The sequence below is a fragment of the Erpetoichthys calabaricus genome, chromosome 7 (genome assembly GCF_900747795.2).
Source record: "Erpetoichthys calabaricus chromosome 7, fErpCal1.3, whole genome shotgun sequence".
NCBI lineage: Eukaryota > Metazoa > Chordata > Cladistia > Polypteriformes > Polypteridae > Erpetoichthys > Erpetoichthys calabaricus.
The window spans coordinates 64,361,606-64,378,195 of record NC_041400.2 but is presented as its reverse complement, the minus strand read 5'-3'; the positions used below and the strand labels follow the sequence as shown (position 1 = coordinate 64,378,195).

The 16,590-nt window shown below is 39.0% G+C and overlaps 1 protein-coding gene across 2 annotated transcripts in view; it reads right to left on the bottom strand.

The window, feature by feature from the left end:
* Positions 1-16,590, bottom strand: part of hapln1b (hyaluronan and proteoglycan link protein 1b) — a 129,964-nt gene that overhangs the window by 90,735 nt on the left and 22,639 nt on the right. Inside the window, exon 1 of one of the 2 annotated variants that reach the window (XM_028804713.2) lies at positions 7,719-7,853. The exons of the other annotated variant lie outside the window; for it this stretch is intronic. The gene's annotated coding sequence lies outside the window, so the exon portion shown is untranslated. Of the gene's footprint in view, positions 1-7,718; positions 7,854-16,590 lie in introns of those variants that run through there. 2 annotated transcript variants of the gene reach the window in all.

Below are 16,590 nucleotides of genomic sequence, written 5' to 3'. Positions count from 1 at the left end.
CTGTGTTTTATAAAGTATCTCTTTCTATTAAATATATTCTCTAAAATAATGATTGCATATATCATTGATAGACAAACTGCTTTACTGCGGATTTATACTTTCATTTTTATTACTGGAAGCCTATATTGGTAAAATACTGCGATGACATTTTTGCCTTTCAAGATCAAAGAATTTTAACCATCATCAACCAGCAAAGCAAGCTAGCAATGAAATCAAAAGAATTGATCAGTTCATCCTGTGCACGGCTACTTTGTGCCTGTTATTCATGTCAAACTCGCTGACAATTTGAATTGAAGCACCATGCTGGGAAACCAGAGTAAATATAATTAATGAGTGGCTATTAAAAGACAGAATCATCTACAGAGAGATTTAAAATGTTAGGTAAAGTTAAATGGAGTCACAGGTATTCACCTGCTAGGCATTGCTGCTTGTCGCACTTCTGCCAGTTCCAATAGGCCAGCTGATGAGTCATCAGCCAGGAGCCACCCTTCCCTGATGTTTCATGCATTTAATCCTGGAATTTTTCAGGATGGTGGGGCAGCGATAAGGATAGTCCCTTATTACTCCCTTAGATCCTTGCTCTCACAATTTTGTGTTCTTTTTCTCCCAAAAACTCCCTTGCTCTGCCTCCTCTGCCAATTCCTTGAACACCTTCTTTTGCATAGAACTGCCTTTCAGAAATCGTTGGGTAGATGTCCCAATGAAACCTTTTGCAGCTGACATCTACAGCGTAGATTACTGTCTTCCACTCTGCTCCCATGCATCCCTCAGCTAACTCCTTGTATGTTTCACTTTTCCTCTCAAAGGCTACCTCCATTCTGTCCCCCCATGAGCTCAGCCACCTTCCTAGCAGAGACAGATTCCAAGACAATATCTGGTCAAAGGGGAGTTCAGGGCCAGAGAGCTGGCTGAATTGTGGCTGTCTAATGAAAACGCCATTGACAGACACTGGGACTTGAACCCAGCATATGCAGGCTTAAAAAGAAGAACATCCAAATAATAAAAAGATTTCATGACCACCACCTTACTAATCCAACACCCATAACCTCCCACTTCCTCCCCACATTTCACCAGTTACAAATTGCCTTTGATTACTATAGGTCTAATCATTTTCCTCTGTTGATGATACTGGGCAGGTTGTCAAAAGCTTAGGAATAAAAAACTGTTTTAAGATATGTGATTCATTTTTTCCCTTTGTGGATCTCTAGCTACAAATATGCAAACTGTATCACAGACCTTCACTTTCACATATATATGTATATATATATATGTATATGTGTATGTATATACTTTATGTATATATCATTTATTTGGTGTCCATTGCTAACATTAGCCTTTGATACAGTTCTACACCAGAGGTTAATTTTGAAATTAACAGCTATTAACATCACAGATGACTTACAATAGAAATAAAATGAGGATGCTCAACATCCGGCAAGATCATCAGTGCAGAAAAAAGGTACATTTAGTTAGGTGCATATTCCTGACTGTTTGGTAATTAAGCTGAATAGCTGGAAAAAAGTTTTTATTTTCAAGTCTTCCTACTATCAGTGATCTTATCTCCATGATTCCTTGGATTCCCAAGTGTTTCAGTGATTTGTATTTTTCACAGACAAGTGGTGTAGATTCAGCCCTTTACACTAATGTGTATTTAAATTAACATTTGCAGTAAATTCACCTACAAGGACCTCACAAGCCATTACAATGCAATTAGTCTAATAAATAGGCTTAGGTGTGCAAGTCTGCAGTTTAAATAAGCCATCTGCTGGAGGAGCAAGACAAATAATTTGTGGACTGTTTGTAATTAGCGGATAAACATTACATTTTCAGGACTGAGCTTAAATTTGGAGTGTGCCAAACTAGTATTTTATACATTTTATCCATCCATCCATTTTCCAACCCGCTGAATCCGAACACAGGGGTCTGCTGGAGCCAATCCCAGCCAACACAGGGCAGGAACCAATCCCAGGCAGGGTGCCAACCCACCACAGGATACACACACCAAGCACACACTAGGGCCAATTTAGAATCGCCAATCCACCTAACCTGTATGTCTTTAGACGGTGGGAGGAAACCGGAGCGCCCGGAGGAAACCCACGCAGACATGGGGAGAACATGCAAACTCCACGCAGGGAGGACCCGGGAAGCGAACCCAGGTCCCCAGATCTCCCAACTGCGAGGCAGCAGCGCTACCCACTGCGCCACCATGCCGCCTATAATAGTAGATCCACTCCTAAAATAGAAAACAACTATATCAAATTACTTATGACTTTTATTAATTATTATTTTTTCATAGGGTTAAGAGTGCACCCACAAAATGTTTTAAGGTATTGTGGAGCAGTTTTAAGGTTTTGGACCTCAAACCATGAGGTTGTGGGTTCAAATCCCACCACTGACAATGTGACCCTGAGCAAGTCACCTCACTCACCTGAAAAACAAAAGATATGTAACCAATTGTATCTCAAAATTTGAAAGCTGATTTGGATGAAAGTGTTGGTCAAATAAATAAACATAAAATCATCCTGCTAAAACCTGTTTCCCAATTCTTAACAGGTTATAACAGTAATCAGTACATTACTCTTCATACACATATATGGCAAGTACCTTGGGATTCTTCATTTAATTTGCTCTTTTGATAAATAAAAATGTAAGTACATTCTATAAGGCAAATTGCAATTCTACCACGTAGCACCCTTTGCAGAGTTTAAAAATCAATGCAGTGTACATCACTGTTCAGTTATGTGCAATACACCACACAATAAACATTTCTGGTGTTAAAATTCAAGGTGCCCTCATGTGATGCCCGCATTGCCCATAACTGGCATCATCCCTTCTTGTACTGTCATGGACTAGTGCAATAAGGGTACACAGAAAACAAAGGTTGGTGCAAATGTGCATTGTGCAATCAAATGACAACAAATGACAACATGTCCAACAAATAAAAGTGTGGCGCAACATCTTAAAAACAGTCAATGCATATTCCAGCTTCAGTTTACTCTTTTTAAATTAGATTTAATTAAATTAAATGAGTTGCCTGAGGATGAGTTGCTTGAGGAGGTAAAAAACTAAATTTAATATGCTGTTATACACCTATTAAGGCCACCCTGCCATTTGAACATCAGTTCTTCTTTATTTTCACTTTTAAAGTAACCTATGAGCACATAAGATTAATGAATTAGTGAGCTTAACCAGGAAGAGAATTTCTCATTACTTAAAAGCTCAAGCAATTTCTTTTTCTCATTAATTTTGAAAAAATAGATGGATGGATAGAGATGGATACATTTTTGATTGTGATTGTAAAATAAGAACTAACTAATTGATTATAAGATATCTGTCAAGACTGATGTCCATTGCATTGCAGAGAATTTGTATTTCGTTTAAAACAAATCCTTTCTCTTGTACTACTCTGACAGGCTAAGCAAATAAAAGCTATTTAGTCCTGAGAAGACTTAATGTGGACTTAGTAAAAATATTCAAAATTTTCAAAGGCCTAAAAAAGTTGAATCGTGTACTCAAGGACACTTTGTAATTAAGTGGAGTGCTTTTAGAACTGAAACCAGGAAGCACATAGAATTGTGTGACTCAAGAGCAAGATATAAAGTCTTATAGTTAAAGAGGAGAACTTTTAAAAATTATCTGGATGAGATATTATCTATCTATCTATTAACACAACTTGGCTATCAGCTAACCAAAAAGCTCGATGGATTGAATGGTCTTGTTGCATAAGCTCTTATTCTGTTATATTTTTATTCTTATTTGTTTAGCTCCATCATTAAAGACTATTAGAAAATGTAAATTATGTATGTCTGCAGGGGTCAAAATCTGTTATACTATATTGTCATACAATGCTCATCCTAAAGTGTTGAAGTTGGGGTCACCTCGGTTCTGTTGATGAAATATAAAAACACTTGTGTAATATACACCATACCAGTAACAGCAAATACACTTGACTTGAGCATTGATAGTTTTCATACTCTTTCTCTGTACGTTTAGCATTCGTTTGCTCAGAGGTTGATGCACTTGCTGCTTCCTGAGCAGCTCTTCTTTTCTCCACCCTAGTGGCCGGCTTCTTCTCTTCTTTCGACGGCATCTTTTCACGTTAAAACTGATTAACTCAGTGTTTGTGTTAATTTTTCACTTAAGCTGGCACTTAAGTCTTCAATCTGCCTCAAGAATGATTTAAGATATGAAGAGGTAGGGATAGTGATGGCGAAGGTGGTAGGGATGAGAATGGCGCCCGTACGCATGCGCCGCACGGCTGCCCTGCTGTTCGCTGCCGAGAGTTAATTCTACAATAAAATAAAATAAAAATAAAAAGAGGAATAACCATGGAGGTCTATCATCACCCCGAAAGCGGATAGTAGATGTCATGTAGTATATGTGTACCACATTTCAGGTCAATATGTCAAATGGTTTGTGAGCTACAGGTGATTTAAAATCCTGGACAGACAAACAGACAGCCATAGTAGCGTCAGTCAGTCATTTTCCAACCCGCTATATCCTAACACAGGGTCAAGGGGGTCTGCTGGAGCCAATCCCAGCCAGCACAGGGTGCAAGGCAGGAACAAATCCCCGGGCACACACACATTCACACACTAGGGGCAATTTAGCACTGCCAATACACCTAACCTGCATGTCTTTGGACTGTGGGAGGAAACCCACGCAGACACGGGGGAGAACATGCAAACTCCACGCAGGGAGGACCCAGGAAGCGAACCCAGGTCTCCTTACTGTGAGGCAGCAGTGCTACCAATGCGCCACCGTAGTGCATTATATATAAAGATATATAAAAATACTTTGGTATGATGTTCACTATAAAATATATAAGCAGTAGAATTAGAAGGCATTATGTCAGATAAGTAAAGTGAAGCTGAGGTGTCCTAGAGTAATGATGCAGATTTCAAATTGTGCCTTAGCAGATTTTTAAATGCCTTTTTTGCTACTGACATAACATATAAATGTGCAAAGTGCTGCTAACTGAGTTCTGGCTGATACATGAGGTAAAGAAGAAGGGAAAAAGCCAGTCAATCAGTGTTAATTGTCTAAGTCATATTTGATACCATTGTAGCATGCTTTTTAAACCAAACAAGAATACTTTAGAGAACTAAAGTAAGCAATGAAAACCCCAAATAAATGTGGGGTAACATGCATACTCTGCACCACCAACTGCCTGGTCAACATTAACTTCTGTGCCATAGTAACATGTGACCACCAGGGGGCGTGCCAGCTCCCCAAACACCCAACACAACAGACACAGCCACAAGTCCAGCAACACGTGTTTATTTTAAGTGGGAACTCTTCCCAAACTGTTCTCACAAGCAGCACAGTACAATAATCTCAATATGCACCACTTTCTTTCCTATTCTTTTCCCTTTTGTTTCTTCCTCCTTCCACCTCAACTCTTCCTCAGAACTCTGGCTCTTCCAATGGAGTGAAGCAGCTCCTTTTATAGATCACCCAGCAGTACCCCAGGTGTCCAGTGATCTCCTTTCGGGTGTACTTCTGGGTGTGGCGGCAGTCCTGCAGAGGAGGGCTCAGCCATTCCCCATGCACCCCCAGTGGTGGCCACGGGCCCCAGCAGGGTTGAACTTCCTTGCTCCAAAACTGTGGCACCATTGAAAGCCAGGGGGACTGTCTTCTGTCATCTTCCTGGTCTTTCCCCCAGTCCTTCCATTATGAAGGCCGTCCATTACACATACTATATATTGTAAAGACTAGTTACTGTATATGAAAACAAAAAACGCCATAAACTAAAACTTTGTGTTGTTGAAAACTAATAAGTACTTTGATTTTTAATCCTAGAACAATACCCTAATGCATGTTGCCACACATGCAAACAGTGTTTAGGACAGAAATGAATTCCCAGTGCACACAGTGTCAATAAATTTGCTTAATCAGCTTGGGAATTTGTATTCATGCAATCCCGATAATACAGAAACATTTGTATTGAAAAAGCTACAAATGATACATTTTTAACTACCAAAGATTAATATTTTTAGTAAAGTATACAGTAATTTAAAAAGAACTGAACACTTTCAAAGATGAATTACTCAGTAAAATATAATCTAAAGCAATTTGCAAAGAAACTCTAGCTATTTTTTTCTTAATCATTAGTACTAGGGTGTTGTACCGTGTTAGCCATTATGAATGTAGTGAGAAGTCAAGCAAAATGACACCTTTTTTTGGTTATTTAGCCAATAAAAGGTGTAATTTTGCTTGCTTTCTAAATCATTGAAATGCTTAAGATGTGCCCCTTATGTCACACATCACATGTAAATCCATCCATCCATTTTCCAACCCGCTGAATCCGAACACAGGGTCACGGGGTTCTGCTGGAGCCAATCCTAGCCAACACAGGGCACAAGGCAGGAACCAATCCCGGGCAGGGTGTCAACCCACCGCAGGACACACACAAACACACCCACACACCAAGCACACACTAGGGCCAATTTAGAATCGCCAATCCACCTAACCTGCATGTCTTTGGACTGTGGGAGGAAACCGGAGTGGCCGGAGGAAACCCACGCAGACACGGGGAGAACATGCAAACTCCACGCAGGGAGGACCCGGGAAGCGAACCCAGGTCCCCAGGTCTCCCAACTGCGAGGCAACAGCGCTACCCACTGCGCCACCGTGCCACCCCACATGTAAATCTTGCAGTCCAATTCCTCCCAGATCCCTTGCTGTAGATCAATTTGGTCCTTACCACATGCTTACTGAGTAACACATTTTTGAAATTCCCTTGTGCTAAGTAAGGGGGCGACACTGAATCCCACCCCCTGAGACACAATTACCACAGACACAGTCCTGGGTAAATAAAAGTTTTTTTGTTTATATAAACAGTGTACCTTTTACAGGCTTCCTTTTCCAATGCCCAGCACAGACAGAACATTTCATTTTCTTGTTCTTTGTGTTCTCCTCCACTCCTCCCAGTCAAGTGTTGCCTATTCTGTCTCCCGGCTTCAATTCCCCAGGATAAGTGGAATGCTCTCTTTTAAAGCCCAACATTTCAGTACTTCCGATGCCCATTCTATTGCCCCTGGTAAGCACTTCTGGGTCAGACAGGACTACAATGATCCTTATTTTTTCATTATCTGCCAGCTCCCCTTGGCAGCCCCCACAGGACCACAACTCCTATGCTTCCTACCGGGCATCCATTCTGGGCCTCACTAGGTGGGATGCTCCCAACCGGAGTACAACCAACAGTAGGCAGTTACCCACTATCCTATCCTCCCAAGCCCATCCAATGTGTCCTTCAGTGGCTGCTGGGAGGCCAGCCTCAGTGTAGAGCCTTTCCACAGCCATGTCCTAGCATGGAAGGAGAGTATCACAGCTCCCTTACTAACCTTCCTTTATCAAGGACTCGTGGCCAGTCAAGGGAGCTGGGTGCATCCAAGCTGGGACGTCAATCTGTCCCTCAAACCCAGTATAATTTCCCCTTCCTTCTGATGTCACAATTTTAATATAAAGAGAATATTCAGATGAGAAGCACACAAATGCAAGCCACACTGATCTAAACATTAATAAATTTATTCAGTTGTCCATCCATGACCTGAATTGGTTTAGTCCTTTGCTAGCTATCAGAGAGTTAGAGCTTATTATAGCAACTTTAGGTGTGAGGCAGGACTTACCCTGCATGGGATGTCAGTCCATTCCAGTGAACACTCACACAAATTTACACTCACTCAAAGTTTACAAATTAACAATCACCAACTGACCTTAGCTTGCAGAATGTTGAGAGTTTTGAGGGAAATAGCACACCTGTAAAGACGCCATGGGACACAAACAAATGTGAAAGCAGTACAGAGATAGTGGCCAGGCCTGGATTTGATTCTAGACTGGTGCTGTGAGACAGATGCAAACGTTTGCTTCTCAAATACTTTGAGAGATAATGTTTTAATTTAAGCAGTCTATGATAATTATCCCTTTCCTCTTTTCCCCAAAAGCCCCTGGCAGGAAATGACAGCCTTCAAGCTGCATGTTTCACATGCTCTTAACTCATGATTCTCCTTGATCACAAAGCGCTGAACTGTAAAACAAGTTGAAAATGGAATGACAGGAAAAAAGAAATCACAATCAATGAACTGAGTAATATTGCAAGCAACTGCAATGAAGTCGGACAGATGAGTTTGCAAAAGAGAAGCGCCGGTCATTCATTTTCTAGTAGGCAGATGCAGTGCTATAGATCTGCATTCTTCATGTAATATTAGTCATTAGTCAACCAAGGCAACATGACAACAAAGAAATGTGATCTTTTATTAAAAGGTAAAAAGTTAATACATGGATGTGTAGCAACAAGAAGTGAACCTACACAGTATTTAGGATTTGCACATAGCTTGCACAAGTTAAAATCTAATGGTAATTGTATAAAATATGAAAAAGTCACTAATGCCTGTGCATTTCTCAGACAAATATAGCAGAAGAATTAAAAAGTCAACCCAAAGCAAAAGGGGCTCCAAACAAGGAAGGGAAAAGCATCAACTCAAGGTGCCAAGTATTGATGAAAATCTGCCTAAACAAGACCAGTGCCAGTGTTGTATCAATGAAATTGGTGATCTGATCATAACCAGATAGCACTTGACTAAATTAAAAGCCAGATGTAAATGTACTTGTGATTGAACTAAGACAGGAGAACTCGGATCATATTCGTTTGTGGTTAGAAATGATAGTTGCCACATTTAACACAAGTACAAATGCAAGTGTATTTTCTACCTGCGTACAAGAACTGATTTGATTTTTGCATGGGGAAGGTGACATCAGATATTGAGGTTAATATTAGTCAGATAAAAAATTATATTCAGATTAAGTCGAGAAACAACATTTAAAGTTAAAGCCAAGTGTAAAAAAAAGAAAAACACATTCTGTATCAATGGCAGCATAGTGGTGCAGTGGTTAGAGTCTGTATTTTATTCCATGTGGATTTTGCATGCTCTTCTCATGTCTCGGTAGGTTTTCTCCAGGTATTCCTGTTTTGCTACTACATTTGATAGACATGCAGATCAGGTAAACTAGAGATCCTGAATTGGCCCTTGCTGAATGAAGGCGATGTGTCAGTAGTTGTATTGTGTTATGGACTGGTTCCCAAAACAGGATTGATTCCTGCTGACAGTGGGTGCCTTATGATGCTCAGTTGGAATCAGCAGATTTCATAGAGGGAGGATGAATATCCAAATATCCATTTTCTAAAACTCCTTATTCCAAAAAAAACATAGAAATGGCCTAAAATGAAACATAGTTAATATAGCACTAGTATAACCTTTCTGTTAGTCACTGAAGAAGGCACAATTAATCTAGATTCATGAAGACATGCAAAATATCTTTTCGGAATCAAGCACAATACGTCCACTTATCTGACCTAAGGGCAGCCATTTGTCTTTGTCCCTTATAAGTCGGGTTCTGAACATACAGCAATTCAGTGCTAAACAAAATGGTAGCCATTTACAAGCTGATTTATTCACTGCAGATTCTTGTTTCTGTTTTTAAATGCTTGTAATCTTTAAACATGGTATGCATTAAACAGAAATCATTAAATAATCAGACACTGGGACACTGATTGTATTATACTGTCAAGAAGTATACTGTAACTCTAAGGATGATTTTTCAGGAGGTGAAATTAACTGACAAAGAGTCAGAACAGTTTGAACTGCGTTTGAGATCCTGCAAGATGAAGCTACACGTTTTTAGATACAAGAAGAACATGAGGTCCTGTTCTTGATTTAATAACTCTAAGAGTAACACTCACATTTTGAAATGAAATTGAGCAATTGCTGAATGTTCACGGGCCTCAGAATAGAAATGGTGCATAGACCTGAATGTGTCACCACTGATTTCAGGCAATCAGAGAGGAAGGTGCACATCCAAGAGTAATATAACATAAACACATTTATTTAACTCTGATATTAAGCCGGTATGGAAATGTTCATCCTGGTGGCACTGAACGCAACACAGGAAACCCAGGAGAGTGCGCCATTCCCTTGCAATGTGTCCCAGACTCCCACAATTGGCCAATCCCCAAATAATGAAATAAGAACATTTTTTTACGCCTGGGAGGAAAACCAAAGTTCTGATGCAGACATGGAGAAAATGTGCCAACTCCACGCAAACAAAAATCAGGCTTGTCAGGCACATCACAATTAACTTTTCAAAGAATATTCAGAAATGATGCACCCTGTCTAATTTGGTTTGACCAGCTTGATCTGTACAGGAATGAACAATTTTCTTTGTTGCCTTTAAGGTACATGTCACACACAAGTGCAAACAATTGGAGCAGGAGGATAATGCAAAAAAGCAGACTGCTATTACCCCATCCACTCACTTGACAAGCAATGCTATCTGAGAGAATCTAATGAGAACCAGATGTCAGACCACCTCTTGGTTTGTCTTAAGTGTGGCGCTTGAGTGCAGGATTAAACATTAAGCTGTTTGTACAGGAATCTGAGTTATTGGAATCAGACCATTTACAAGGCACGAGAACTACATATATGGTAAGCTTTACTTGTATTGGTTTTTGCATGTGGAGCATTTCTTATTTCTTTTTACATTCATAAGCCCTAATCAGTAAACCAGTAAGTGGCTTGCTTCTTCTCTCTGCTAAAGCTAGCAGTTTGCCAGAAGAGATGCACATGACTTGGCAAGATTTAACGACTTGTCTCCGAAGGATGCAGTCTCTCCAACACAGATTGGCCCATTTTAACTGTTTTCTCCAGGTTGTTGGGAGAAATTCAGTAGAAACTGCAAATGAACGCCTCATGCAATTGAAAGAAAAATTCAGTTGTATTGAAGAGTCTTATATGCAAGAGGGGGTGATGCCTCACATACATTATGCTGTATACCGTAGATTGAATAGAAAACAACAGTCAAAATAAATCAATCAGCTCTCAGTCAGACCAACTGACATAGCTCTTCAGAAAAGAGGTAAAGCAAGTAAAAGCCTTTAGATCAAAGTTTGTGCTCCATATTCTCCCACATGTGGTGTCTGTTTAGAAGGCCTCATGTTATGTCTCAGGCAGAGAACCCTCCAAGTTGCACACCCACTTCAGAGTATGAAGAAACAATTTTTTACATTTATTACACAAAATGTAATATTATGGTCCATTTATGCATTTTGCAGACAAGAACAAGCAGAAAATTAAAAATTCCTGGAGCAGAAAATACATTTACAAATGTGTTCTTCTTAATTATTCATGGCAATTTGACTGCATATTTAAAATGACTTACTAATTAGTCAAAACTTTCTTGGTGTTGCAAGGTGAAGCTGACTTTTCTTTGATATGATGCCAGGAAACCAACGCTATAACTGATCATACTGAAGCATAACCAAATTAATGTTTTTCTGCCTCCTATGGAGTGTTTTCCAGCATAAGAAGCAGGAGGAGCTTAGAATTGCAAAAATAAGTTAGGATTCAGTCCAAGACATTCAACTAAGGGAGGGAAACAAAAGAAAATATATTCTGATGTCAGTCCATGCCATGCACTTCAGATTCTTGGAAAATCTACATGATTTAATTTTCTGTATGCATGCATGCATGACTTTACTATTTAATTGGTTTACTAAAAAATATTTTTCCTATTTTGCTTGTGTCAAGATTTATTGTTTACTCTATATTTAAAGCATTAACATTGCAAATAATTATGCAGTCTTTTTTTAAAATTTCTCCTTTTGTTTAGGTTACTAATTTAGCTTTTATTTATTAAATTTTGTCATAACAGAAATCATCTGACCATTACCCAAACCTGCAATGTTAGGTGCAGGGTTATATGGGAATATCAGGCATAATAAACAAGCCCACATTCTCTCATGCTATCCACCTTAATAAAAGATAAGTGTGTTTGTTATCTGTCCTGTCGCTATGTCTCTGTCATTCCAAAAGACATTTTAATAGTAAAATACAGACATTTTAATAGTAAAATGCATTACATTTGGCATTCTAACAGAGGCTGCATCACAAATATTGTTTTTACAAGTCCCATACCAAATGGCATATAATAGAGACATATGCATTGAATGCTGCACTGAAAACATTAATGCAGATATCTACTGTATGTTGATCACTTAGATTTCAACCCATCTTAGCTTGTCTTAATATATAGTAGTGTTCATTGCATGTGAAGAAGCCTTAGTACACAGGGGAATCCAGTGCAAACATGTGCAGAAGGTACAAACTCCATCTAAAGAGTGACAAGACTGTGGTATGAACCCTGGTCCCTGAACCTTTAAGGTAGCATTACCTCTCATATTGACCACAAGAGTCATAATAGAAAAAAAAACAGAGTAACCCAGTCATTTATAAAATGAATCTGGAAAAAGAATCCATATAGCTATAAAAGCATATTAGGTACCTTAATAATACCAATTAGATCTTACATTTATATAATGCATTTCTCACTAATGAAAGTGCTGTATATAATGAGTGGGAAACCACTTCATTCACCACTTATGTGCAGCATCCACCTGGATGTTATGACAGCAGCCATTTTGTGCCAGGAAGCTCACCACACATTAGCTGTTAGGTGGGGAAGGGATGAGAAATAGTTTGCCAAGTAGAGGCAGGGGGTGATTAGGGGGCCACAGTAACTAGGCTGAGGTAGGCAGTGTAGCCATGACATGGGGATACATCCTACTCTTTACCAAGGATGTCCAAGGACCTTTTATGAGTCAGAACTTAGATTTTATATCTCATCTGCAAGGACAACACCATTTTTACAGCACATTGTCCCCATCACTGTATTGGAGCACTGGGAACCATATTCAGACTACAGGGAAAGTGCCCATTGCTGGCCTCACCAATACCTCTTCCAGCAGCAAGCAAGCTTTTCCTGTTTGGTCTCCCACCCAAGTACTGGCAGGGGCTGAACATGCTTAGCTTCAGAAAAATTATCTGTTCTGAAGTGTATGTGGTATGGCTGCTGGCATCAAATGCAAGGTAGGAGTCAGCAGAAGTAGCAGAATTATGCAAAACATACTATAAACCATAGTCTAAAAATTCATAAGCAAATAATTTGTTGTTGTTTTTTTGACAATGAGAATGATATATAATCCATTATACACCGTCTATACTGGGATGCTGAGAGTCAAACCCAGCAGCAACTGGCCTAAAGCAAGGACAATACTTGTACAGAGTACCAGTCCTTCATAAGGGAGACACCAAAAGAAAGCCAGTAGACTGGAGAGTATAAAGTTGGATAGTTTGGGGATGCTGGAATCTTTGGACAACAGCCCATTTTTATTTTGAAATTACAAAACTACCAATTGTGCCATAATGCTGTTACCTTTTCTGTTACAAATTTTATAAATGTATTATTAAAAGTAAAAACAAACATTTTAAAAAGTTTAAGCATTCCAATATTGTTTCAGCTAAGTAAACACCATTGCAAACTCATTATGCATCTTATCCAACCTAACACAAACCTGATAGAAAGTCAGTGTACAAAGTAGCCAGCCTTTCAAAAATCTTTTAACTGCATACTTTTCAGAATATTCACCACATTAAATGCAAAGAACTTTAGGTTTTAAGCATAAACACTACCCTTTCAGAAATAAAGACCAAATAACAATAGCTGTCCAAACAAATAATGTTCAGATTGGAGCAACAAGATGGGGGCACTGCAGGAGGGCACATTGAGGTCATTCAGTTATAATTTACCAAATCAACAGACCAAACAAATGACATTAAAGCTGCTCCATGCCAAGAAACAGCGCAGAAGAGATGACTGGGACAAGACCATCTGGCCATTCACAAAGCTCCCTTTCCTTCTTAACGACCCTAACAAAACAGGACCAAGCTGTTCTCTTCTGACATGTCATTTGAAAGCCCTGTAGATAGTTCAAGATATTCAGTCATTATCTCAATTTGCCTCTCTATTTCACATTAGCAACAGGACTATTTTGGGATGAACACATTCCTGCAGATAAGACTGATTTAAGACAGCTTGCACAGACCCCCAGATGTGTTTCCTAGGGTTTGTGAAGGGCCTGCCTATTCATCAAATGATTATTTCCTTACATGAAGCCCTTGCAAATGAAATGGTAAACCTTTTGAAGATTGATTTTTACATAATTATTTTTTAAAATGTACTATAAATGATTTTAATATATTTTACCTGCCTACTAAAAATGCCACACTACAAAACAAAATGTATGGATGTTATGATTATTTTGTATTGCTGTATAAACAGGGCTTGGCATAACCTCAAAATATATATTAAAATACAAATTAATGAGGTCATCCAGACCTGTATTTTACTGTATACGGATCATTATGACAAGAATTTTTCAAAAGCAGCACACTCCTCCAGGCAGGGGATAACAACTATAGTGATAAAAAAATAACATCTTAGACAATGATCACATTACAAAGTAAATAACAAAAGATATCATCAGGCATTTGGTAAAGTTTGCAAATATCTTGCCACTCTTCAATTAATGAAAAATTAAATAGAGAAAACTAAAGCCTAATGGAGCTTACCTTGGCAGCACAGGTTGCAAGACAGAACCATGACTAGATAGGATGGCAGTCAACTATAAAGTATACTTACTCATGCATCCACACATACTCATTCTTGGCAAATTTATAAGATGTGGGAGGAAAAAAGGGTGGGCAGTTAGAGCATAGAAACTCTAAAGAAATTAGGCTTGGAAGCACAGCCATGTCCTTAAAGCAATGATGCTGCATTGGAAACCATTATACCCCCCTTCTGGAAGTAGATAGATGGTATAGTCCGACAATACAGTATATTTGACATTAGTGCACTTAGTTCACAAGGTTCAAATTAAATAATGTGCTCACTTTTCAAGTATAGCAGAATAAATGCAGGAAAGAGAGAAAAAAAAAATGAGCATTTAAGTGTAATATCACAAACAAAGTTACGGTTCTGCAGATTTGAAACAACTAATTGAACCAGCAGTATTCAGAGAAGATTAAGAGAATTGATTACATTTTTAAAAAAGGTCTGATTAAAGTATTATTTCATCAGAACGTGGTGTGATGGTGCAGACTTTAGTGCTACTAACTCACAGATCCAGTCTCCTTGGTTCATATCCCAATTATTGCCAATGTGCAGTTTTTCTCTGGCTGCTCCAGTTTTCCTCCTACATCCTCAGACATGTACCAGTTTGGGTTGATTTGTGATTCTAAACAGACCTAGTATGCATGTCAGAAGATTCTGAGATTAACTGGTTTCCTGTACAGTGGTTGTTACCCATCCATGTCCAGTGATGCTACACTAAGTGCCAATTCCCTACTTTTTGTTACAAGGAAAAAGTGGCAGAGTTAGTATTTTTCCACAAGTATCAGAAAATGAAAGATTGTTTTTAGTCAGAAAAACAAAACATAATTTTCTAATCTTGCCTAATCTTCTTCTTCTTTTGGCTGCTCCCGTTAGAGGTTGCCACAGCAGATCATCTTCTTCCATATCTTTCTGTCCTCTACATCTTGTTCTGTTACACCCATCATCTGCATGTCCTCCCTCACCACATCCATAAACCTTCTCTTAGGCCTTCCTCTTTTCCTCTGCTATATATCACACGATTGTGTAAAAGTGATACGTTAGAAAGTCTGATTAACCTTGAAATGCTTCAGAGATTACAGCAAGTGTAGTAAATGTCCTGTTATATTTGATAGTATAACAAATAGCTCTTACTAACATGAAAACCTTTCAGCTGTGACTGAGAAAGTACATTTAGCATATTTTACAATCAGAAAAAAATGTGTTAATGCAAACAGTTTATACTTTCTCTTTCACTTTTAATTTAAAAACTATTCGATTCAATGGTTTACAAAAACAGGTTGATTGGTGCTGAAGCAACGTTCCAGAAGCCACACTGAAGGAAATAAAAGTCAGAGCAAACATAGTATGTATTAAGTGCATTATCCAATTAACCATTTTTGTCTTCTGAATATCAATATTACTAACATGTAATGCGCTCGTAAATATCACCACTTGTTACCCTGACACTGCATTTATTTTTGTGAGGTTGTATACTTTGTAGTTAGGTGGTACTTCCGAATTTGTTCCTCTACTAAACTTTTATTTGATATAAGTATGTATATACTTATACTTTACAGAACTTTTAGTCGGAGGAGCAGCCGCCCTTTACGGAATTAGAAGGAGACGCCGACGAGGGAAGCGAGCCGGAGCGCTTGTTAAATTGCGCCACTGGGGATTTCGAACTGCGCTCCCTTCAATTCACCTGGCGAACGTCCGCTCTTTGGCCAACAAGATGGACGAACTGCTTCTGTTAAACAGAATAAACACGGACTTTTCCAGATCTGCCGTCCTGTGCTTCACTGAAACCTGGCTTGGTGAGCACATCCCTGATAGCGCATTATACCTGCCGAGCTTCCAACTTCTCCGTGTCATGGAGCTCTCGGGGAAAACGAAAGGAGGCGGAATCTGTTTCTACATAAACGAAGGTTGGTGTACAGATGTCACAGTACTAATCAAAACATGCAGCCCTCACTTAGAGTCTTTTTTCATTGACTGTAAACCGTTCTATTCACCGCGGGAGTTTTCCTCGTTTATTCTGGTTGGTGTTTACATCCCACCTCAGGCCTGTGTTAGTGAAGCTTTACAACACCTGGCTGACCAGAT